Here is a 24,000-nt window from a genome sequence, read left to right on the forward strand (position 1 = left end):
TACAGTTAATAATTCAAGAAGGAGATAAAAAGAACACCAAGGGGTGCAAGGAAAGTTTGGGGGTGGAGTGTGTATTCACTATGGTGATTTCTGTTAATGCTCTTATGGTGAATTCATGTGCCCAAACTTATCAAACTGCCACTTTAAATATTTACAGCTTGTTGTATGTCCATCATATTGCTGTCAAACTGTTTAAAAAAGCTCTAGAACAATAGAGAAGTTACAGAGCCAGTGAAACAAAAGAACCATCATAATGCAATTACAGAACTAATAAATAAATCATCAAATGAAGGACAGGATAAATGCAGAGGAAAATTAATTCCTGATATTAAGTAAAGAGTTGTAGATGTGCTGCCAAGCAGTACAACTCCAGGGAGCTTCCGTGTCTTAGTCAATGATGTGAATGGGGCCCCCTGGAGTCCTGCAGCCATAGCCCTTGCCACCCCATGCCACCCTTCTGCTTGAGATGATACAGTGAATGCTCAGGAAAAATACAAGAAGATCAAAGAATATAAGGAGATTTTAGCGGACTTAGAGAACAAATCTGTGTTAGAATAACTGAAGCTTTCTTAGTGGAAAGCATCATAAATGAAATAAAAATGTAAGAATGCAAATAAAAAATTCCTAAAAAGAGAAATTATGGAATTGTTGGTTGAAAAGCACACTGTTCCCAAGGACTTTTCTGTGGGAGGCAGGGAGATGATACCGAAACATCAACATCCAGACATAAACTGGCAATCTGTTGAACTTTAAGGACAAAGAAAGAATGTTTCACACATCTAGGTAGAAAAAAAATTAAGTCATCAGTAAGCTATAATAAGATAGACTGACCTCAGAATCTTTGGTAACAATACATAATTCCAGAAGAAAATGGAGGAATATATTCAAAATTCTGATGTAAAGAAAATATAAGCCAAGAGTATTACATCCAGCCAAGATGTCATTCAAGAATTAGAAGCACAGGAAGATATTTCCAACTAGCAAAGAAATGAAAGAATTTCAGAACTCTTGATTCCTTGTTGAAAAGCTATTTGATTTTGAAATCTAGCCAGTAGTGGTAGAAACCCAGTGGTGGAGACTTATTATTAGCTCCCAATATCTACTTCTCCACCATTTTTGGTCATAAGAATCTTGATATTTCCCTGAAGACATTTCACCCACCTGCAAGACTACGTCCCCTAGCCTTCCTTGCTGCCAGTTATGGTCAAGTCACAAAGTTGAACCAATAACATATAATCAAATGTGATGTGTGCAACTTTCAGGAAGTCTAATTAAAGGGAAGGAAGACATCTATGTTCCGCCTTCATCCAGCCTGCTGCCTAAAACAGCGATGTGATGGGCAAAGTCCTGGCAGCCATCTTAAACCATGAGGACAAAGACTAACCCTAACAATGACAGCGAAATCGTCTGGAAAGAACCTGGCTGCCTAATAAATTTGTGGATCTGCCAAATCTTCCCTGGACTGCTGCTTCAGGTTTATTTTATATGAAAAAAAAAAAAAGTAAACTTTCATTTTGTTTAAACCATCATTTTTTATTGTTGTTTTGTGGTTGTTATATGATGTAGAACCAAATTCTCATATACAAGTCAACTAAGAGATATGTCTACATAAAGAACTTAGATATGGAGAAGCTATGGTTTTACATACAGAGTTCATTAAATTTATTTCTGAGACTTAAAAACTGGTATAATTATGCCTACAGAATAGAATAAAAATGTTGTAAAGCTTAAAATCTTTTGTTTAAAAGTAATAGAACTAACAACATCAGGCAGCGAGAAAAGGGAGGTAAGGAAAGTGGGAGAGTGCACATCCCTTCACCCCTTTCAGCAGGAAATCCATCAATACTGTGTAAATTTAAAAGATGTCATTTCTAAACTGACTCCCACCTCCTAATGCTTTTTATAATCCCTCAGAGGGGATCTGTTAGAAAATAGTATCTCTTATGCTGAAGAAATATATGTCTAAATGGAGCAATTCCTTCCATTTCACTTTAGAGTCTTTTTTTTCTTTTAAACGAAAATTAAATTAAATTTAATACTTTTATTAAAAATGAGCTTGTGTGGTATATGATTCCACCTTTTTATTTCTGTCTATGTAGACTGCTATCAAGATAACTCTTGATTTCTAGGGGTTACCTTTGGGGGGGATTATTTATTTTTTCCTTAGGTAGTTTTCTTAATTTCTTGAATTCTTTACAATGAGCATGTATTATTACTTTTTTTAAACATCAGTGAATTGATAGTGTACTTTCTGTTGTAGTCACGTAATAATTATCAAGGGCATCCCTTCAAGCCAGTGATTAATATCCTATAACATGGATATACATTAATTTATTCAAACATTTCCCGATGTATGAACATTCAAGATTTTTTATACATCTCACCCCACCTTCTCATATCATTTTTCTGTAGCCTCATTTTCCCAAACTGGGGGCTCTGATTAAAATAATATGCATATTTTAAACCTTAATAGTGAAAAGATTATGCCCTGATTACATTCCCACCAGTTATGAGAGTGCCCATTTTCCCTCTCCAGTATTGGATACTTTCAATTTGTGTCAATTTGCTGTAAAAATTGGCCTTTCATTATTTTCATTTTCATCTCCTGGATTCTTTGTTAGGGAAAGCCTTTTTTTTCCCTGTGTTATTGGTTATTTGTGGCTTTTTCTTGTTCATCTATCTATCATGTTATTTGTCTTTTTCTTATCCACTTGTAAAAAGCTCCTTTTAGATAAAGGCTATTAATTTTTCGTAAAACATCCTGTAAATCTTTTCTTCCAACATTTATCAAATGTCTTTTGTTTGTGGGATCTATTTCCAGACATGTATGCTTAATTTTTATGCAGCATATATCACTTTTACCAGAGCAGTGTGGTCCTTTTTTTTAATGCTCAGAACAAAACAAAAGCAATGCTTCTGCCCATTGCATCACTCCCAACTCCCGCTCTCAGCCTTTGAAACCCAAGCTCCTCCAGGGCAGCTTACAAAGCTCTCCATGAGGGTCCTATGTTCTGGTCTGGTGGGTCTGCCCCCTCATTCTTAGGAGACTGTGTCCTTCCTAAGCACAACTGCTCCCAGTTACTGTCTCATACACCTCAGGGAGCCTCCTGTCTCTAAAGTACTCCTCTGCTGTTCCCCACTCTTAGCCAAAGCCCAATTTCCTCCAAGACTCTCTCCTTGCCTAGGGAGTTTCCCCTGAATTTCCCATCTCTGTCCACCAGCCTAGAGAACTCTCTTCTGGGATATCATCATGCCCTGAGCCCAGTCAGTGTCCATCTACTGCGCACCTGGATGCCACCTGGATGCCCACCTGCCAGTCCCCGTGTTGACTGACCAGGGCTTAGGCCTTATATTTGGTTGTTGTTGTTGAGTTGCTCAGTTCAGTTCACCTCATTTCAGTCGCTCAGTCGTGTCCGACTCTTTGCGACCCCATGAATCGCAGCACGCCAGGCCTCCCTGTCCATCACCAACTCCCAGAGTTCACTCAGACTCATGTCCATCGAGTCAGTGATGCCATCCAGCCATCTCATCCTCTGTCGTCCCCTTCTCCTCCTCCCTCCAATCCCTCCCAGCATCAGAGTCTTTTCTAATGAGTGAACTCTCCGCATGAGGTGGCCAAAGTACTGGAGTTTCAGCTTTAGCATCATTCCTTCCAAAGAACACCAGGACTGACCTCCTTTAGAATGGACTGGTTGGATCTCCTTGCAGTCCAAGGGACTCTCAAGAGTCTTCTCCAACACCACACTTCAAAAGCATCAATTCTTCGGTGCTCAACTTTCTTCACAGTCCAACTCTCACATCCATACATGATCACTGGAAAAACCATAGCCTTGACTAGACAGACCTTTGTTGGCAAAGTAATGTCTCTGCTTTTGAATATGCTATCTAGGTTGGTCATAACTTTCCTTCCAAGGAGTAAGCGTCTTTTAATTTCATGGCTACAATCACCATCTGCAGTGATTTTGGAGCCTAAAAAAAATAAGGTCTGACACTATTTCCACTGTTGCCCCATCTATTTCCCATGAAGTGATGGGACCAGATGCCATGATCTTCGTTTTCTGAATGTTGAGCTTTAAGCCAACTTTTTCACTCTCCTCTTTCACTTTCATCAAGAGGTTTTTTAGTTCCTCTTCACTTTCAGTTGTGCCCAACTTTTCAAGAGCACATAGACTGTAGCTGGCCAGGCTCCTGTCCATGGGATTTCCCAGGCAAGAACACAGGAATCGGTTGCCATTTCCTTCTCCAGTGGATCTTCTTGACCCAGGGATCAAACCTGCCTCTCCTTCACTGGCAGGAGGATTCTTTACAGCTGAGCCACCAGGGAAGCCCTAGACCTTATATGCCACTACTTATTTTTATTGATAATATCACTGTGATCTGAGCATGAATCTACTGCCCTCGTTAGAATATATTTTAAATATCCATTTATAGTTATGTCTCCTAGACCGCCAGTTTCCTCAAGGCAGAATTATGTCTTATTCATCTTTGTGTCTTCCACTCCCGCCCAGTAAAATGAATGGATGAATGAACGGAGAAAAGTCCCCAGAGGCTTGTCAACATAAGAGGGTCTGGATAGGCCCAGCAGAGGGCAAAGTTTCGGACAAGATTGTGCCTAAAAATGAGTGACAAGTAGAGCTGGTACCTGAAAAAGGCCTTCCTTAGTGCTGAATAAGCACTAACTTCTTGATTTGGGTCCTTAAACCATGAGTATTTATGAAAATGTTGTTTTTAGGAAAAGTACATTCTTTAGTATCTAGCAGTAAAGGGGCTTTTGTCTGTAACAACTGAAAAACAAAATGCCAGGATATAACACAGACAAAGGGATCAAGCAAATAAGATGTTGACATTCTGGGGAACTGGGGTGAAGGGTATTTGGGAATTCTCTGTACTAGTCTTGCAAATGTTCAGTAAAGTCTGAATTCTACATCAAAATCAAAAGCAAAAAAATAAAGTTTCTTTTTCATGAAAAATAAAAATTTTAAAAGCCCTTCTTTTTCCTTCTCTGCATCTCCGCTTCCAAATATTCTATCACAAAAATGAATGGAATTAAACAAAATGAAGCGCACACAGACCATTATTTTTCTTCCTAGCGCCACACACGCTTGTTCTGAGCATTGCAATTTTCCAAATCACTCAAATCTATCACATCCTTGCAATCCCTGAAGACCGCTGTGAGGGGATGATGTAACCATTTTACAGAGGAGAAGACTGGACCTGGGAGAGCCAAGAACGTGGCTTAAATCTTGAGATCTGAGATAATAAATCACAGGCTTAGTTCTGGAAAGCACTCCAAGACACATTTTTTGTCCCACGCGATGCCTTCAGATTGATAAGGTACTAAATTTCAAAGGGCCATCCTATCACAGCTTACCCATTTTCTGATCTGTTATTTCAAGTACCTTGGGATGCGAGACATCAGCAATCAGGTACGCTCCAGTAATCAGCAGCAAATAATTCTGTCTCTGAACTTTTAGCAGTTGGCCAAATGTCTCCTGATCTGGCCACCTCAATATAAATTGTGCTAAAATATTATTTTATGAATATACAGGATCCAATAACAAATAGTATCTTTTTGTGAAATTAATTTCAATTTAGCCTTAACTAATACTAAATTGCTATGGAATTACATATTACATACACATTACTACAGAAAGAAGTTCATCATGATTAATGTTATTACAGTGAACACCAAAGGAATTAATAATGATTTGCAGTTATTATAAAGTGGTACTGGTGTAGGAAAAAAAAGGTTAAGTCTAATTAAATTCTGGCAACCACTTAAGGGCTCTATAGCAATGAGGATGCTGGGGTTTATGTTAATTAATTCTATATGAAAGGTTGCTGAAGTGTTTTAATATAATTCAAAGAGCCATGATTTTACTACCAGAGCGTGTTTTGATTTTTTCCCCACCGTGACCTCTTGGCATGGGTCAGGTGTTAAATTCTTGGGAACCACCGGGTGTTAGGAGGCTACGGGTTTCTTCTCCTGATCTCAGGTAGCCATGCCTGATGGTGAGACCAGTGACTCTGGGGAATGGCACGTGCTGGAAAATGGGTGACCTTTCTTGGCAAGTGGCTCATGGGTTTCCTGAGTATCTTTCTGGGTAAAATGCAGCTCCATGCTTGCCCCTACACACGGGTGGCATGGGTCACCTGGATATCCTGGAAGGGTCCCACCTTCCCCAAAATGGAACTCGGGTAACACAGTGCCTGATCTACTATTATGAATAGAAGTCTGCATAGTGAGTTCTGGGTTTGGGAGAATCTGAAGATTCCATTTCCTCACGGTTCTGTGGCTTATTTCCTTTGTAGCTTGGGGCACATTATTTAAATTCTGAGTCTGAATTTCCTCAGACTTCACAGTATTGTTTTCAGGATTAAATCAGAAAATGAATAAGAAGGAGAGGTGGGAAACTCTGAAAGCTAAACAATTAAGGAGCTTATTCACAACCCTCCCCTGGGTGATGTTCCTCTGACACTTGTCTAATCCTACACCTAGCCTTCCAAGCTCTTCAAAGAGGGGAATGAACCTTAAATTTAAATATTGTTCCTGTCTCATGCCACACAGAAATATTTAATCTTACATTTCAGATAGTGATGTTTGGTGGGAACTTGTTTTCATTAAAATAGATGTTAAATCACAACTTTTGAAATTAGTCAGTGAACACAAGTTAGTATCCCTGATTGTCTTGTGTATGCAAGCCAAGGGCATAGCTGAATGTTTGGTACAGAATAAAAGTTCAAATAACATTAATTCAAATAAATAAATTTTGAATTGAAAGAGAGGATGGATGATGGATGGGTGGGCATCCTGATTTCTCTTACCCAGTATAGACAGCATCTGTGAATATTCAGTCAGGGGCAAATCTGAATCCTGGTCCTGATTTCAGTGCTTACTCTCCCAGTTTTGTGGGCATTGGTGGGAGCAGGTCAGGCTTTGGCAGATCTGTCTTCAACATTCCTGCTCCTGATCACCTTTCTGGCACCTCAATGCCTCCTAGTACCCAGCAACTCCTCACCCTCCAATGTCCGTTTCTAATGCCTTCTTAGGAGATGGTCCATAAGCGCACATCCCCATCCACAATGATCCTCCTCTGGGTGCACAGAAATTGAAAAGTCTAGCCCAGAGGGTCTCAAACTTAAGAGATATGAGAATTGCCTGGAGAGCTTGTTAAAATAAAAATTGTTGGGCCCCACCCTCAGAATTTTGGTTGAGGCTTGCAAATTTGCATTTTAACAAATTCCCAGGTGATGCTGTTGCTGTTGGTCCAGGGACCACACTTTGAGAAGCTCAGGTTGAGTCCATCAGTCCTATAGAACTTACCATAACATTTCCTTAAAAATAAAAGGTTATTTTGAGTCAGGAGTTTGTTGAACACTGACATGGTACCTCCTTTCTGCCTTCTTGCAGGGAATCCAAGACGGCAGCATTACCAGCACCCTTAGCTTCCAGAAGAGGAAGCTGGCCTTTGGAGAAGGAGCAGCACGATGGAGGTTGTGAGGTCCAGATCGTCTCCCGCGACCCTGGGCTGGCAGCCAGGCTGGTAAGGCAATTGTCACAAAAAAAGCCATGTGTTTCTTTTGGAAACAGACTCATACAGTAAAATAGACATGCTGGGAGCCCCACCGTGTCTCCCAAGTAGTGGGTGGGCACTGACGGTTGATTGATTAAGGGTCAGTATGTAAGGGACCCCGGGAAGAAGAGTCTAGCCTGGGTCATCTGACCTGATCTGTGACCCTTGGCAAGTCAATTAACCTCTCTGGGCTTCTCAGGTCATCTTGTCCAAAGTTCTCACCCTCTTCCTCCCTCTAACTTGCATGCACCTACAAGTCTGAGTCTGCAAGGCCCAGAGTGTCTGAGAACCCAGTGGAGTGGGCTTTCCTGGCAGTTTCATGCCCTCCACACCACCCAGAACAGTGGGACAGAGGACCAGGGCTGCCGCTGTGGCCCCTTGCCAGCCCTCAGCACCCGGGGCATCTAATTGATCCTTCTGTGGTCTTTTGGGGCCAAGGAGGAAGTTACCGGAAGCCAGAAATGCAGACAACCAGTTCCTGATGAAAAGGAAACGTATTGTGTGGAAGTTATTAACAAAAAAAAAAAAAGCCACTGTGACTCCTCCAGCGAACGCCACATTTCAGGGCTGTGTCATCAGCCCTGAATCCATTCTGATCCATTAGCAGCCTGACTGCTGGCACTGAGGCCCCCAGACTCCTTGGAACCTCGAAAGTGATTCCCTGTGGAGCTGACTCAGCCCTTTATCCTCTCAGAAGTAGAGAAATTGGATTCCAAGCCACAGAGGATGGCAGGTCAGCATCCAGAAGGCTGGAGAGACCAAGGGCTTCTGCCAAAGATAAGGACAGCCCAGAGTTCCTGGCTGCAGCAAGAGTGGGGCAGAGGAGAGAGAGGGAAGCGGGAAGGGAGGGAGCAGGGGCTGGGGGCAGAGATAGAGGGATGGAGGAAGAGAGGGGGCAGGGAGGGAGAAGAAGGAAGAATTGCTTGATTTCCCACAGCTCCACAGCACGCCATGTCATTAATTCTAACAACAAGTTTTCAAGGTCAGTATTATTATCCCCAGTTTACAGTTGTCATAACTGAGGCTCAGACCATGGAGTGACTTATGTAGTTCGGGCAAGATGCAGCATAAATCAAGATTCAGATGTTTCAAATCTTGAAGGCCAAGCCCGTTTCATTGCCCTACACAGTGCTTTGGGGTTGGCTTCCAAGAAAGCTAGGGGAGAGAGGAGAGAGAGGTGCTCTGGTAAGTGGTGGTAGAAGGTGTCTCCCAGACACCGAGTTAAGTACTCACCAGACCCGAGCCCAGGAATACCTGGTCCCTATAGAGAAAGATAATCAACAAACCTTACAAAGTCTTCTGTGGCTGCTGGGGTGAAGGACGGATATGCTGTGTGCCCACTGGGCTCACGGCTAACCCACCAGTAGTAAAGTTGCCATAGGCTCAGGGGCACTGGTGGCCCACTCTCATCTTCCTAACAAGTGCAAATGTACACAGACCTCTAATGGAAAAGTCCCTGCACTATGGGAAGCCTGGCTGATTCTCTGACTCCCCAAGTTGACCCCCATGGTGCAGGTAGCCCTGCTAGTTAGTCTAGTCCTTGGACCCATCTTCAACTATTCATAACTATGCTGAAGTGTGATAATTCTCTCACCTGACTATGCGCGTCCTCGAGGGAGGATTCTCTCTTTCTCAACTCCACATCCTCTTTACCCTTGGGCTGATGAGCACAAGATGTAACAGAGAGAGATTAGATCACAGCTGTCCAGTAGAATTTTCTGCACCGTCCATTGTGGCAGCCACTAGCTGCATGTGGCAAGTGGGCATTTGATACCTTACGTTGCTAGCGCGAATGAGGAAGTAGCCTTTTCATTTTACTTTATTTCAACCAATTTACATTCAAATAGCTCTAGGATTATACGCTCCATAAATAAATGTTGGGTAGAAGAGAAAGTGGAGAAGAAAGAGAAAAGGGAGGAGAAGAAAAGGAAGAAGATGATGAGGATGAAGAAAATGCACCCAAAACAAGAAAGGAGGGTAGGAGGGAAAGAAGAAAGGAAGAGGGAGGGAAGGAGGAGAAAAGGTTGATTACGACTCCTATCAGAAAATATCAAGGGAAGCGGCAGGTGTCTGGCTGACATTTGAGCACTTAGCCAGTTTGCCTTAGAGTAAAGGAGAAGCATAGGCCAGCCTTGCCCACCCAAAGCTCTCTTCACCCTTGGTTAAGCTCCTGACAAAGCCCAAGTTTCCGGATTTGAAGGAACATCCAGTACCGATCATCCTCCAAAGCCTCAAAACTTAGAACCATAAACTCAAGAGTGTCAGACAGAAAGGGCTCTCGGATCTCAGCTGGCCCACCCTCCTTGCTGCCCAGAGAGGAGTTGAACCCAAAGGCAGGCAAGAGAGGGGACTGAGAGGCGAGACCTGCCGGATGTCAGGTACGGATCTACACACTCCTGCTCCACCCCTCCACCCCTCCCCCACCTCCCTCCCTCCCTCTGCCTCCATCTCCACATTAGCAATATATTTCCAGGACACTCTAATGAAGTACATCTTGAGTCTCCTTTTCACGGCTAATGAGGAGACAACAAGAATTTGACTAATACCAGTACAATTACTGGAGCAGTGAAGCAAGGGCCTCTGATTAGACGTGATAATTTGCAAGGCTGGGCTCTTCACATTAAGTTTGCAAACAGTTTAAAAATCACTTCCTCTATTTATCCAGCTAATCCCTGTTTAATGACTCCAGACCCAAGAAAAAGAAAGGGGAAATGTCTCTTTAAAAATTAATAAATAAATTAATTAAAACACTAACAATCCCAGCCTTATTTGCCCAGACAGGAGAGATGGCAGGAGTGTGACTCGATTGCCGTCTTTTCAGACTCAGCCAAGATTTCATAGCTCCGAAGGACTTTTCTACCCTCGAAACCTTGGTCCTTGCATTCCCTGCAGCTGCTAACCCAGCCTAGGCTCCCCCTCATAGGACAGCTTGTCCAGCAGAGAAAGGTCACGTCCCTGGTGATTGCGTCTAATGGCCTGATTTGGGGACTTCTTTGGCAGCCACCAGTTTCCAAATACCGTTGAAAGGATGGACACAGGTGAAATTCCATGGTAGCAGAGGCCTCTTTGTAATCTTACCAAAGTGTGGTCCTGGGCCCAGCGGCAGGGGCATCACCTGCGAGCTTGTTACAAATGCAGAACCTTAGGCCCCATCCAGACCTGCCACTTGGAATCTGCCTTTTCCCCAGCTCCCAGATGACATGTGTGCGCACTGACATATGAGAAGCATTGCTTTATGACATATCATTTGCCTGACTGGAAGGGTGACCCAGAGCCACGTGGCTTTGTGGATTTCCATACTATTGATTCTGCGAATCTGTGCTTGTCAGGGTGCATTCCGCAGAGATTTATAGCAAGGATTATGCAAAAAGGAAAAGTGCATTTGGGAGATGCTAGGTTAAACTAAGTTGAAATTACTTGTTTACTGCACGTTTTACAGCATCTTTACAATACAAGTAAGCATGCTGACGCCCAGGGGGTCTGTTTGCAATGTTTTCCAAACTCAGTTGAGGATAGAACCCCTCCTGGTGAGTGTGGAGCACCGCAGTTTTCAAGAGCAACTAGAGACAGAGGAACATTCTGTAAGACGTGTGTGGTTCTCTGATCCCAGCCACAGGGCTTCTCTTCTGCAACAAAGGTAACATCCAGGAAAGGAAAGCAAGGGCCTCTGTGGCTCTATCCAAAAACTTCTTTCTCCCATCAATTGCTTCCAGCACTCTCGCGCTCAAGCAGAAAAACCCACCCCAAGTATCAAATAGTTAAGACCGTCAAATCCAGGCTTTTGGACAAGGCAAAGGATCCGAGAGCGGGAGCTGGAGGATATGAGCCTCCTTTCTATAATAATTCGCCTTAGAGGTGATGGCATTCATACTCTTTCTCCTCCAGTTCTTGTTGAACTGAGAACTATTACTATGATCTGTGAGTTTCCCATCGTGTCAAGAGCATTCTGAGCTTAGTCCATCAAAACTCCACGAGACCCTGTAAGTGGCCACTCTCACAGACCCATTTCACAGATGAAGAAACTGAAGCCCACTCAGGTTACCTGGCTTATTTAAGCCAAGCCAGCCAGGAGTCAAGGCTAAGCTGACCCGCCAAATCTTGTGCAGAGGGTACGCAAAGTTAGGTAAGGAAATCCTAATCAACACACACAAGCACCTGCACACTCAAGCACATGACCCTCGCCTCCAAACATTTCTATGCAGAGTTAAATTCAGGCTTATTCATACGCAAGTATGCTGCTGCTGCTGCTAAGTCCCTTCAGTCGTGTCCGACTCTGTGTGACCCCATAGATGGCAGCCCACCAGCCTCCCCCGTCCCTGGGATTCTCCAGGCAAGAACACCGGAGTGGGTATATGCAAGTATACATCTACATATATAGGACAACACTGTAGTGAGATTTCTTGTGCCTGCAAAACTTGGAAATCACAGAACTGGGAAGAAGTTGCTACAGTTCTTGGTACAGGTTCATCTCCTCCTCATAAGGCCCTGAGAGTAAAACAAAGCAGGCCTTATAGCCCCACTTTATGGGTGGGCAAGCTGAGACCAGAAGGAGGAAGCGATTCCTCTAAGAACTCATGCTTACTAGAAGTGACCCAGCAGGAATTTGGTGTGCTCTTAAGTTTCCCTGGGGCCTGAACCCACACCCAGACCACCAGCAGAGGTGGCTGCCCGCCACAGGCTGTTCCCCGCCTCCAAGTGCCAAAGGAATTTCCAGGCCACTCAGGACCTGTGGGTCTTACAAACTGCATCTCTTGGGAGAACACAAAAGGCTCAACATCAAGCTCTCATGGGGTGAAGGCTGCAGGTCTATGTGCTTGAGCCTTGACTGCCATACACGCACGCACACACACACGTGTGCATGTAAACACACGCGCGCACATGCACATACATGCATGCAACACATACATATACACAATACACACACATGCATGCACGCACATACACACATACACAGCACTACACAATACACATACACACAAACATGCAGAATATGCGCACCCACACATGCGCACAACACATACATATACACAATACACACATGCCCACGCACGCACACACGCACTAGGCACAATACACGCACACGCATAAATGCGTGCACACACATAGACGTATGTACAGAGATGCATGCACGCACGCACAATATACAAGCGTACACACATATATGCACTATACACGATCCATGCACACAGACATATTGACACACATATGCAATGCACGTGTATACACATACGTGCACATATACATGTGTGCAGACATGTGTGCGCGCACACGTGTGTGTCGTGTGCATACAGACACATAGCGCATGCATGCACACTGAGATAAAATACACACATACACAGTTAACCCTTGTGTTTTACACTGGTGAAGATGTCACTTCAGCTGCCAGCTTTGCCCAGATTTCATGCACAAGCCCCTTGGCTAGTGGAGGCCGCCATAGCCAATGAACACTAATGGGAATGAGGTCTCCTGACACATGGACGAGGATTGAGAGAAGGCAAGAAACGGTCATCTTGAAGGAAGCCAGGAGGAAGCTTGGGAGGGGAGGTGCATAGACACGGCCAGGTCAGGAGGGTACTGGATGGGGGCAAGCTGGGGCCTGGACAGAGGCCCAGACTACCAGTCCTGGGACCTGGAACCCACCTCAGTTCTGCTGCAGTTGGACTGTGTGACCTTTCCCCTTCTCCCTCCTGCCTCCCTCTGTCCATCTGTGCAATGACTCTGTTGTTTAGTGGCGAACTTCTGTGAGACTGACATTAAGCCTGGTAAGTGGGCAGAGGAGCCACCAAGAACTTGAAGCCTAGGAGTGCAGAGGAGAGATGTCCTACCAGGGAGCCCGCACAGACATGTGGGGGAGCATCAGGTACCCAGTAGTGACCAAGGGATGCTTCCCCTCCAGGAGCTGATGGTGCATAGCTGTGTGACCTTGACCAAGTCCCCATCCCTCTCTGGGCTCCATCTGGTTCTTGAAGATGTGGGATCAGGGAATTCTATCTTCCCCAGCGGTGTGACATCACCAAGAGGAAGAATTCTAGACCCAGACTGCTCAGGGTTCAAATCCCAGACTTCATCACTTACTAGTTATCCCTTTGGGTGCGTTACTTGATTTCTCGATTCCTTAGATTCCTCCCTTGCAAAGCGTGAACAATAATACCGCCCACCTGGGATGGAGAGACAGCACACAGGAGACCATAGCCTTACCTGGGCTGTACAGAGAAGGGAAGACTCGCCCGCCTTTGTTTGGGGTCCTGGAAAACAATTTTAAAAAGCCAAGCCGGAGAATCAGCTCACTGTTTGTAGGCATCTGGGTTTTAAAACTCAAAAGCCTGAAATAATTATGGCTCAACCCCTCCTAACTGAAGACCCTGCAGGTCTCCATGTTACCTGTGTGGCTAGATCTCCGGGTAACACTGTTCAGTGGAAAAAAACAGGGTGCAAAGCAAGGCACACAGAATGCTTCTGCTGGAGTAAGAAATGGAGGAGATCCAAACGTAGCCATGTAGCTGCGTATTTTGCAAATAGAAACACTGGGTTAATAAACAACAAACAGGGGCTGGGGGCAGTTTATTTACTGGGGCCCTGAGGGCGTATTCAGAAGCAGAGGGTTGGAGGTTTATACCTTTTCATTCGTTAATCACTTTGGAGTGGTATTCAAAAACATTCAAAAATAAAATGAAACAAGGCTCAAGGTACCTTAGAGTAGGCAAAGAGTTTAGGAGACTAGCCTGAACCAGCCAGCTTTTCTAAGCCAGGTGGACAAGCAGACACACAGAAAAACAGCCCGAAGACCGCCAAAGTCCCTGAGGGCTGAGGACTCGGCCAGCCAGGCAGCCAGCACCATCCCCTGCCCAACTCACCCCCCACCCCAGCCAGCCCCAGCCCAGCAGGCAGCCCTGCACCCTCTCACCCACACCCCTGCTGGCAGGAAGCATTCCACTCCCGGATTCTTCCCGGAATGAATGCTTTCTCCAAACTCATTGCAAAACATCCTGGCTGGAGCTGCAAACGGGAATCCAGACGCACCCCCGGGAGAGAGGTAACCCGTTTCCTGAGGACATTCCAGCCTGGTGCATGAGAGGGCCTGCAGCAGGAGAGGGCAGAGCAGGCCAGGCTGCCATTTGCAGCTGGGTCCCATCTGGGACCATGGTGGGCAAGACCACACGCTAAATGAGTCTGGACAGGATCGGCCACCCAGTTTCAGGCAGTATTGGGTGTTAGACGGGTTTTCCCAATCCCCATTCCATATTCACTCCTTGGAGCTTGCCCAACTGAGACCTCTCACTCTGAACAGCTTTGGGGGCTGTGCAGGGCTTGCTGAGGGAGAAAAGAGAAGGGACCCCCTTTGGTAAGTTCCTTCACCACCTACACCCATACCCCAAGGATGGGAGGCAGGGTGTCACACAGCAGAGCCTAAGCTAGGGTCAGGGGTCTGAAATCATCACACCGCCTCCATCATCAAATCATCACCATCTCATCATCACCAACATATCCATCGTCATCATCACCCACCGTTTTCACCATCCTCATCACTGTCTCCATCAGTAACAACATTGTCCTCACCTCCTTCCACGTCTCTCATCCTCTCCATATGTCCTTCTAATCAGCCTTCTATCTGGCATGGATGTTCTTCCTAAATCACAGATAAAATCATGATCATCAATGGTTTGTAACTGCTCACTGTCCTCAGAAAAATTCCAAGTACCTCAGCACTTGTCCACTCACAGTCTGACTCCAACGTAGTGTTCCAGCCCCACCTCTACCAAGCCCACCCTGTGCCCCAGCAACGCAAGGCTCAGCCCCACCACTTATGTGAGCACACCACACCTTTCTGTCTCAATACATGTGCCTCCCTCAGCCTGAAATCAACGTTCCCTTCCCTGACTCCTGATCCTAAGTACCTTCCAAATTCCCGCCTCTAGGAAGAAAGGATCAGCCTCCCCACCTGGGTCCGATCCCTGGTCCCAACTCCCACCTGAGCATCCAGTCCCCTGACAATTCTAAGATTGTGGTCACCTCCCTCCCAGACAGTGAGTCCCTGTGACCCATGACTGCATTTCTCTCCTTGGTATCAGCCTTGTCACAGTTCCATCTCAGCAGTGGCCTGGGACTGGGCAGGAACCTGCAGGAAGTTTGAGAAAGAGGGGATAGGTAAGAGAGTTGGCCAAAACACGCACAAGAGAAATGAGGGAGGAATTCTGTGTCTGTAACACACCCAGAGCTCAGCCCAGGTCCGAATCAGCCTCTTCTCTGGTGCCAGTCTTCAGAGGATGGGAGGGATGTCCGTGGAGACAAGAGGTCTCATCTCTCCCGGTTCCTCCTCACACACAGCCATCCTACCCACCTCCCAAGTCATGCCTGGGGGCAGCCCACGCCACGGTGCTGGCTCCAACCACCCATGCTTCCCAAGCTCTTCACACACTGAGACTCTCAGCGCAGTGGGTGAATTCATTCATCCGTTCACAGACATTTACTGAGCACTTGATAAATGCCAGGCCTTGCACTGGGGAGCGGAATTCAGCAGAGGTCAACTCAGGCTCATCCTGCTTTCTTTTCTTTTTTTTTTTTTTTTGAGTTGAATTTGAGGCTGAAGACCAGTCACCATTTCCACCATCATCACTGTCATTATCATTATCACCATAGCACCATCATCACCGCAATCGTCACCATCGCCCCCTCCAATGCCACGCGGAGGACTGGCTGCACTCAGCACCTCCATAGGTCATTCCTCAGGAAAGGCGTACCATCTTGTTGAAGCAGACCCTGGGAACGAGCCACTTGTCCCTGACACTCTCAAGTCAAGAGACCAGCATTTCTGCCCTGGTCCTGCAGCCTGACCTTGGACAGGAGACCTCTGTACTCTCCATAAAAGAGGAGGCCCTCCTGCCTCGAAAGCCAGCTGTGTAACTTGACTCTTACACACAAGACTCCAGCCAGTGGCGCTGCTGCTGGCAAATCTGGGGAGGTTCCGGATTCTGGGCAGAGATGGGTGAGGGCAGCTGGCACATCGCTCCACAGCCCTGCTCATAGGACTCTGGGCAGGGAGGGGGCTCCAGCTGAGGGAAGAGAGGGTAGGGTGACTTCATCTTACTCTACTTCACCCAAGGCACCCCCACCCCCGACTTTTGCCGAGCGTGCCAGCCCATTGTGGATTCATGATTCGGATTCTTCGCTGAGCAGGGGCCTCCCCTAGAAAAGAAAATGCTTTGTGTAGGTCTCCGAACGCCCTAAACTCCTCTCTCCAGAACCTTAGGGCCCAGACAATGCCATTTAGCTGTCTTGAGTCTAATTCAGCTCCTAACAATGTAATCCTGCCCCACAGGGGGTAGTCTAGGGACCCGGCTTTACCCGAGCTATATATGGGGAGGAGAGAGCCAGTCTAGGGATTGGAGGGACTGGTGGGCGAAGGCCATGCACACAGAGAAGAGGAAATGGAAAGACAGGTAAATTCAACTTTAAAATAATCCTCCCAAAGTAGAAAAAGGTTGCGGCTGCCCTTGTTCAAAGGGAGGGGGAGTGATGCCAGGCTGCTTGGGTTTCTGAACTCAGAGTCAGGACCCTGCGGGAGCATTATCTTCCAGAAGGGAAACTGAGGCTGAGAAAGGGGTGCTCTGCTGAGGGCACTCAGTGGGCATGTTTCAGGGCCAGCCAGCATCCAGGACCCTGCTAATGGATTCACTTCTGAGCAGGGCCACCCATGCTGGGCAGCCTGGAGCCTCACTTCACAGCTCAGTGCTCCTTGCAGGGCCTCCTGCGGGCAGAACCTGGGTGCATCCGCTGGCCATAGCAGTCTCAGGGGCACCGCGAGACTTCTGGCCCTCAGGTAGCCTGGGGACCTGGCTCCATGCTCTGAGCATGCCAACCAAGGGGTCACCAGCCAGAGGCTGCAGCACCTCGCTCAGGAGTGAGGGCCAGCCAGGCCCCCAGTCCAGGCCCCTTTCCTGCCTCCTGCCCCCTCCCTGTACCCCCCACTCTGGCCCTCTGGCCCCAGGCCCAGACCTCACTCGCCCACCTCTGCTCATTCCTTCTGTTGCCCTCTTTCTCTACTCCTTTTGAATTTCCCTATTCTTCCTCTTTTCCTCACCCCCGATCTCTTCTCTCTGTCTTTCTGTTTCCCTCTCATTCCTTATTCCTCTTTTTTTCTCTCTGTGTCTCTGTGTCTGTCTCTCTTTGTGCCTTTCTGTCGGGTATGTGTGCATGTGCGCACTGGATTTGTTTACCTCTCACGTGGCGTTTTAGTACAGTTGAGAAGGCACTTTCCCATTTGTTACCTCATCTGCTCTCAACAACAACTCTGTAAAGAAAGCAGGGAGGAAAGGCAGTGAGATCACTTCTCTGGGTGTCCAGGGGGAAGGCAGAGGCTCAGAGAGCCCAGGAGACTTCTAAAGCCACACAGCCTTCAGGGCCGCCTCCGGACAAGAGCATCAGCCAACGCCGGTGAGAGCGTCTGTGCAGGTGAGTTCTGGCCTCACCGAGCTCCCAGCCATGCCCAGCCACGTCCTTACAGCCACTGCAAGAAGCTACTGGAGCCCTGAACCTCTCTGGGCTTGTTCTGACTCATATTCTTCCAGATCCGCCAGCCTGACTCCAGAAGGACCGCCCTGTCATCCCTAGATGACCCCAGAGGCCCTGGGACATGCCAGTGACAGTCAGCGTGGTGATTCCTGGAAGCAGCTCTCTGGGGACCATGGCCTGGCCCTTCAGTGGTAGGAGGCAGTGGGCCCCGGGTGGGACAAGTGTACCCTTGGCTGTGTTGGAGTGGGGCCCTGGGCTGGAGTGGATAGGGATCCTTTGTCCAGGGACTGGAGGAGGGCTCTGCACTCGAGGAGTCACAGGGGAGGTAGGCAGGCCAGTGATGCTTCCCTGCAGGGAACCGCTGCTGGCTGGACCTGTCCCAGGGGTCTCCCAGGCACCTTCAACACACCACGTCACATCTGGGCTCAACATCCCCTGTCACCACCACTGCTGACGCACCTCTTCTGGATGCACCTTCAGGAAACCAAGAAGACCACCCTCCACCCTCCAGGGACATCAGCAGATCCTCAAAATCCCTCACTCCCTCATGAAAGCCACCCCCAAACTGATCTCCGCTGGGCCTCTCGCTCCCCACTCCTGCCACCGGGCTCTGTTCTGGAATTCCACACTGCCTCCTGCCTGAGCTTCTGTCCCCTCCTTCCCCCACCCCACCCCACCTCCTACCACCCACAACACCCTCCTTGGATGAGCACTGTGCTTGCATTCCGAAGCCAGACCGACCCAGACTTGAGTTCCTGAGCTACTTCTATTAGCTTGACTTTGGACAAATTACTTACTTTCTGAGCATCTTGACATCAGTGAGTTAACTCCCTTGACTCTGTTCTCATGCTTACCAAGTGACCTACTAATTATAATTTGCCTCCCTGCTGGAATCATCTACCAGAAAAGAGTACGCCGAACTAAGGGATGAGGCCATTCTACTCAACATGACAACCGTAGCTCTTTTTGTAAATTTATTATTCGATAGTCTTGTTTGCCAAAAATAGAAGAGGATGTAATGTCCACAGTAGATGGAGAAGTCTGAGAACATTCATACTAACAACAACAACAAAAATGATGAAGGCAGTAAAAAGATGAGTACGTGTCGACTAAACTGCCTTCAAATGCCTGGAAAGCTGCTAGTGAACAAGGCTTACATTTGCTTTCGCAGCTTTAAGATGCACATCTGGACAGATTTAAACTGAAGTAGTTCAGTTCAGTCACTCAGTCGTGTCCGACTCTTTGCGACCCCATGAATTGCAGCACGCCAGGCCTCCCTGTCCAACTACTAAATGTGAAACAGCTGTGTAGTGAGCTGCCTGTGACTGGAGGTATGCAAGAAGAGGCCAGGCAAACCTTGGTGGGAATGTTGCAGAGAGCTGCCATTCTTGAGCCTTTTCTCTTCCTTTCAATTATTAACACATTCAATTATTAACTCAGTCACGAAGCACTAAATGACTGTTAAATCTGTCTGTCCCCGTCTATCCCCAGACACTACCCTGGGTCAAGTCACCATTTCCTTCTTCCTAGATGAAACAGCAGCTCTAGGATGATCCCTTGCATCCAAGCTGGTCCCCCTTTCATCTTTTCCAGCTGTGATCTTCCTAAAAGCAGGAATAAGCTCATTCGATTCACCTACCACAACCCCTCCCCCAGGTCCCCACTGCCCTTGGTGTAGAATCAAATGTCCATAGCATGGGGATTTGCCAGGTGGTCCAATGGTGAAGACTTGGCCTTCCAGTGCAGGGGATGTGGGTTCAATCCTGGGTCAGGGAGCTGAGATCCCTGTGCCTCCCTCCTGGCCAAAAAACCAAAACATAAAACAGAAGCAATATTGTAACAGATTCCATAAAGATTTTAAAGATGGTTCGCATAAAAAAAATCTATAGGTGGCTCTCAAGGCCTCCTCACCTCTTGCTGACCACCTCTCCAGTGTACCGTCGCCACCCACCCTGGCACGTGTGATGCCCAGCCAGGGGGAACTACATGCTGCCGGCTGTTGCCGCATGCCCCCTCCTCCTGACTCCCCACAAGCCACCGTCCAGCTCTGGCTTTGCAGACACCGCTGTCTTTGCCTGCAACTCTCTCTATTGCATGCTCCTCCTCTGTCTGACTGACTCCCGTTGTCCATACCTGAGCTTCCACCTCTCCCTGGCAACCCCTCCAAGGTACCCCGTACACACCCCCAGCCCGGGCTAGGCTCCTGTAGAAGCAGCTCACAGCCCACGTCACACTGCATTACCCATGACTTGTACCCTTCCCTTGAAGAAGGACTCAAGGCCAGAGGTCACGCGGGCTTCACCACAATGGCGCCCCCCGCGCCGGCCACCCGCGCCTGGATCAGTTCAGCAGGGGCTCGTTTAAGGCAGAAAGGAAGGAGGGCGAGGTGAGCATGGGGCAGGAGGCCGAGCAAGCCAACTGGACACTGCCCTTAACGTCCTGGCCCAACCTGGTTTTCCAGAGCTTAGTTATGAATACACAGAAAGGTAGGGCTTGTCACTAAGTTAAGGGCCCCAGAATAAATTCCTGTACTGCCACTTGGGCCGCTGGCTGCCCAGAGGGCACCATGGAACTGCCTGCCAGAGACCAGGCTGAGAGGAGCTCAAAGAGCTCCTCGGGGTCTCCGGCCGTGTCGTCTTGATAACGGTTCCCGGGTCCAGGAAGCGCCAGTTTCCCCAGCTGCTCCCGGGCACCGAGCCCTCTGCACCATTTGGAATTCATCACAACCAGAGCTGTGTTGAGCCCCGGATCTGGATAACATTATCTTGGAATTTTCAGGGTCTCATATGTAATCCCCAGCTGGTTCCCAGGAACCAAGGACAGAAATGCGTGCCCACCACCCCATCCCCACCTCCTGCTCTCCACGTACCCACCAGGGCAGCCAGACAGGAAAAAGAGGACGGGACAGACAGGACCCTCAGGCCACAGCTCCCCATCTGGACCCCAGCCCTGGATATTTTGGCAGGAGCCAAAAAAAAAAAAAAAAAAGCCAGAGTAATGGTCCAGTCCCCTCCTCAGACCCAGTGTATCCATTTCCACCACAGCTACCACGAGTTAATGCTTACTGCCACTAACCACCACTAAGTTCTGTGCATCTTAAACATACAAATTTATTTAATCCCTGCAGCAACCCTATAGAGGAGCTACCATCAGCCTTACTGGCAGATGAGGAGACCAAAGCACAGAGCGGTTTACTTGTCTGGAGTCCCACAGTTACATTGTACAGGGCCAGGATTTAAATCCAGAGAGGCAAGCAGGCTAGATTCAGACTCAGCAGCTTCCAGAATATTCTTTGAGCAATATAGTCAAAATTAGAGGCCGCACTCAACGCTGAGTCCTTCAAGCTTGGGCAATGAGTACCTTGGTGTCCCCATCCTGGATGGCTTTCTCTGCAGCCCGTCTTTGGGATCGTCACCTTCCTAGGTGCTAAGAACTGAAAACCGGTATTTCGGACACGAGAGGTTGAAAAGGAGTTTACAGTCCAGTAGACACCAGTGGAGGCCGTGCTGGGGTAAAACTGAACAAAAGGATTATGAGGAAATTATAAGAATGATGAGAAAAGAAAGCAGTCGATCTGGTCCTAGCCTCGACTCCGTCTCCCACCAGTTCACAGCCCCACACATGCATCTCATCCCACTGACTCTCAGGTCTTCCCTTGTTAAATGAACTAATGCATTCAGCCTCAGATTGAAAAAAGAGAAGGTAGGAAGTGCTTGGTTCAAGGCCTGGCACCTAGTGGGCCCTTGACTGATACACTTAAATCCAGATCTGAAAGCAAAAGTGAGCACAGCCTGTGTCCTTCACCCCAAGGAGGGGCTGGTGGCTTCAGAACAGACAAGAACTGATGGACATCCGCAGGCATAGAGAGCAGTGTGGAGCCCATGAAAAAAATGTGTAAGCTGTGGGAGGGAGCAGACAACCCTCGAGGGAAAAAGGCCCACGGTCTCCTCTTGGCTTTAAGCCACCTTCCAAGGATCGTCCGAGAGCCCATTCAGCTGAGCTGTTTTATCCCATGACAACAACGGAAGGGGCTCCTGCTCGGTTACTCTCCACCCACTCTTGATTCACAAAGAAAATACACTTGATCTGGTTTGTAAATCAGGGCTGGTGACTAGGGAGAAAGTCTGAACCGCTATTCCCAAGGAACATTTTCCAGAGCCCATGGAGAGAAGTCATTCTCCCCAGCCCTAGACAGCTGGCCCGCAGAGGAGGAGAGGCCAGAGATGGAAGTGATTATTGTAAATATAAAAGGGCCCCACACTCAGCATAGAGCACACAAGGAAAGGGGACCACAGTAGAGGGAAGGGTCTGGCCAGGGTCCCTGGGTGCCCTGGTAGCAGAGCTGGGTGAGGTGGAGTCAAGTCCAGGGTTGGGGAGGACCCTGCAGCAGAGTTCAGAAGGTCTGTGAGTGGAGAGGGTGCTGAGGGTCCCCTTCTCAAAGCTAGAAGCTGCGGGGACCAGCAAGAAGGAGACTGTGCTCTGCGGTGGAGAGATGACGGAGGCGTTAGGCCACCCAACTCAAACGCAGCTTCCTCCCCTACCATTGGCAGGGCTGAGCCAGAGCTGAAGCCCTCTGCCCTCCACTTTCACAGCTGGCAAAGGGAAGGAGGCTTTTTTGCTTCCAAAAGTTTCTGGGAAGATTCACTCAAATAACTTGTACCAAAGCACATCCCATGCCTGGCACCCAGCAGGTTCTCAGCTGATGCTTGTGAAGTCCCAAGTACTTTGTGGGGACCAGAGCATCCTACGGAGTGTTTGGGCTGACTTAATGTTTGGGCTTGGTGTCTGCCGAGGCTTGACAGAGCACTTTCTCTGGAAGGTCAGAAGAGCCTGCCTCCCAGGGATGTCACCCCTCCTGGAGGATGGGATGGTGCAATGGAAGAGGAGTCAGGACACGTTTTCCATCCAGGGAGACTGGATCGGTGGCTTCCCCTCTGTGTGATTCTGTTTCCTTATCTGTAAAATTAGATCTTTGTTTTTGACCCTCTCAAAGTGCTGCTGCTGCTGCTAACATCACAGTCAAATCAGGAAACATCACTGCTCACTCCTGAGCCTCAGTTTCCTCCTCTGTGAGATGAGGCAGCCTCACTTTCCTCTGAGTTCTGGCCCTGATCTGCTGTTGATTCCCTGGGGGAGGGCTATGTGTCTCTGGCAGCACAAGGCTTGTTAGGGGCCCCTTTCCTCTATGTGATGCTTTTATAAAGATATAAGCAAAGAGATGTAAGTCACACAGGGGAGGCTGCAAAAAAACAAGGCCTCGCCAAGCCATTGGATCCTCATGGAATTCATGCGAAGTCCCTTTAGTCGTGTGCGACCCTATGGACTGTAGCCTGCCAGGCTCCTCTATCCAAGGGATTCTCCAGGCAAGAATACTGGAATGGGATGCCATTTCCTTCTCCAGGGGATCTTCCCAACCCAGGAATTGAACCTGTGTCTCTTACGTCCACCTGCATTGGCAGGCGGGTTCTTTACCACTAGCCCCATTAGACCCTAGTGATCTGGAAACCAGCACTTTTCACCTCTGCCTCTCAGGTGCTCCTAAAACCAGAGGGCCAACAACCAGGATGGAGCAACATCTTGAGGAAAGAGGTAATATAGGATGGGAGCCCAAAAGTCAGAGCTGGCACTGCCTTGACTCCTATCTGGGGGGGACAGGAGAGTCAGCCCAAGACTCCATGCCACCTCAGTACTCTGGTGCCATCAATCTCAGCTCAGACCCTCCCTGTAGGCCAGAACCCTCATCCCTCTGCCAGTGGGCATCTCTTCCTGCCTGTGCCGTGGACAATTCAAAACTCACTTCAGCCCAAACTCAACTCCCCACCCTCTCATCTGATCCCTAACCTTCCTCTCTCTCTCCAGTCTCCCTCTTAGGGATAATCCCACCATCCACACGCACATCAGGAAACCTGACCATCAC

At 47.9% G+C, this 24,000-nt stretch overlaps 1 long non-coding RNA gene across 3 annotated transcripts; it reads right to left on the minus strand.

Annotated features, from left to right (window-relative positions):
* Positions 1 to 1,512: 1,512 nt before the first annotated feature.
* Positions 1,513 to 21,362, minus strand: LOC105605025 (uncharacterized). Of its 3 annotated transcripts, XR_009598479.1 has the most exons (6): positions 15,544 to 21,362; positions 14,483 to 15,201; positions 13,956 to 14,074; positions 13,773 to 13,819; positions 9,169 to 9,234; positions 1,513 to 7,541 (listed from the first exon to the last, which is right to left on the minus strand). It is a non-coding gene; the product is annotated as an uncharacterized LOC105605025 (long non-coding RNA). The 3 variants fall into 3 exon arrangements; XR_006058060.2 differs by lacking the exon at positions 13,956 to 14,074 and having other exon boundaries at positions 15,132 to 15,201; XR_009598478.1 differs by having other exon boundaries at positions 14,483 to 21,362.
* Positions 21,363 to 24,000: the final 2,638 nt, after the last annotated feature.

This window comes from Ovis aries, chromosome 25 (genome assembly GCF_016772045.2).
Source record: "Ovis aries strain OAR_USU_Benz2616 breed Rambouillet chromosome 25, ARS-UI_Ramb_v3.0, whole genome shotgun sequence".
Lineage (NCBI taxonomy): Eukaryota > Metazoa > Chordata > Mammalia > Artiodactyla > Bovidae > Ovis > Ovis aries.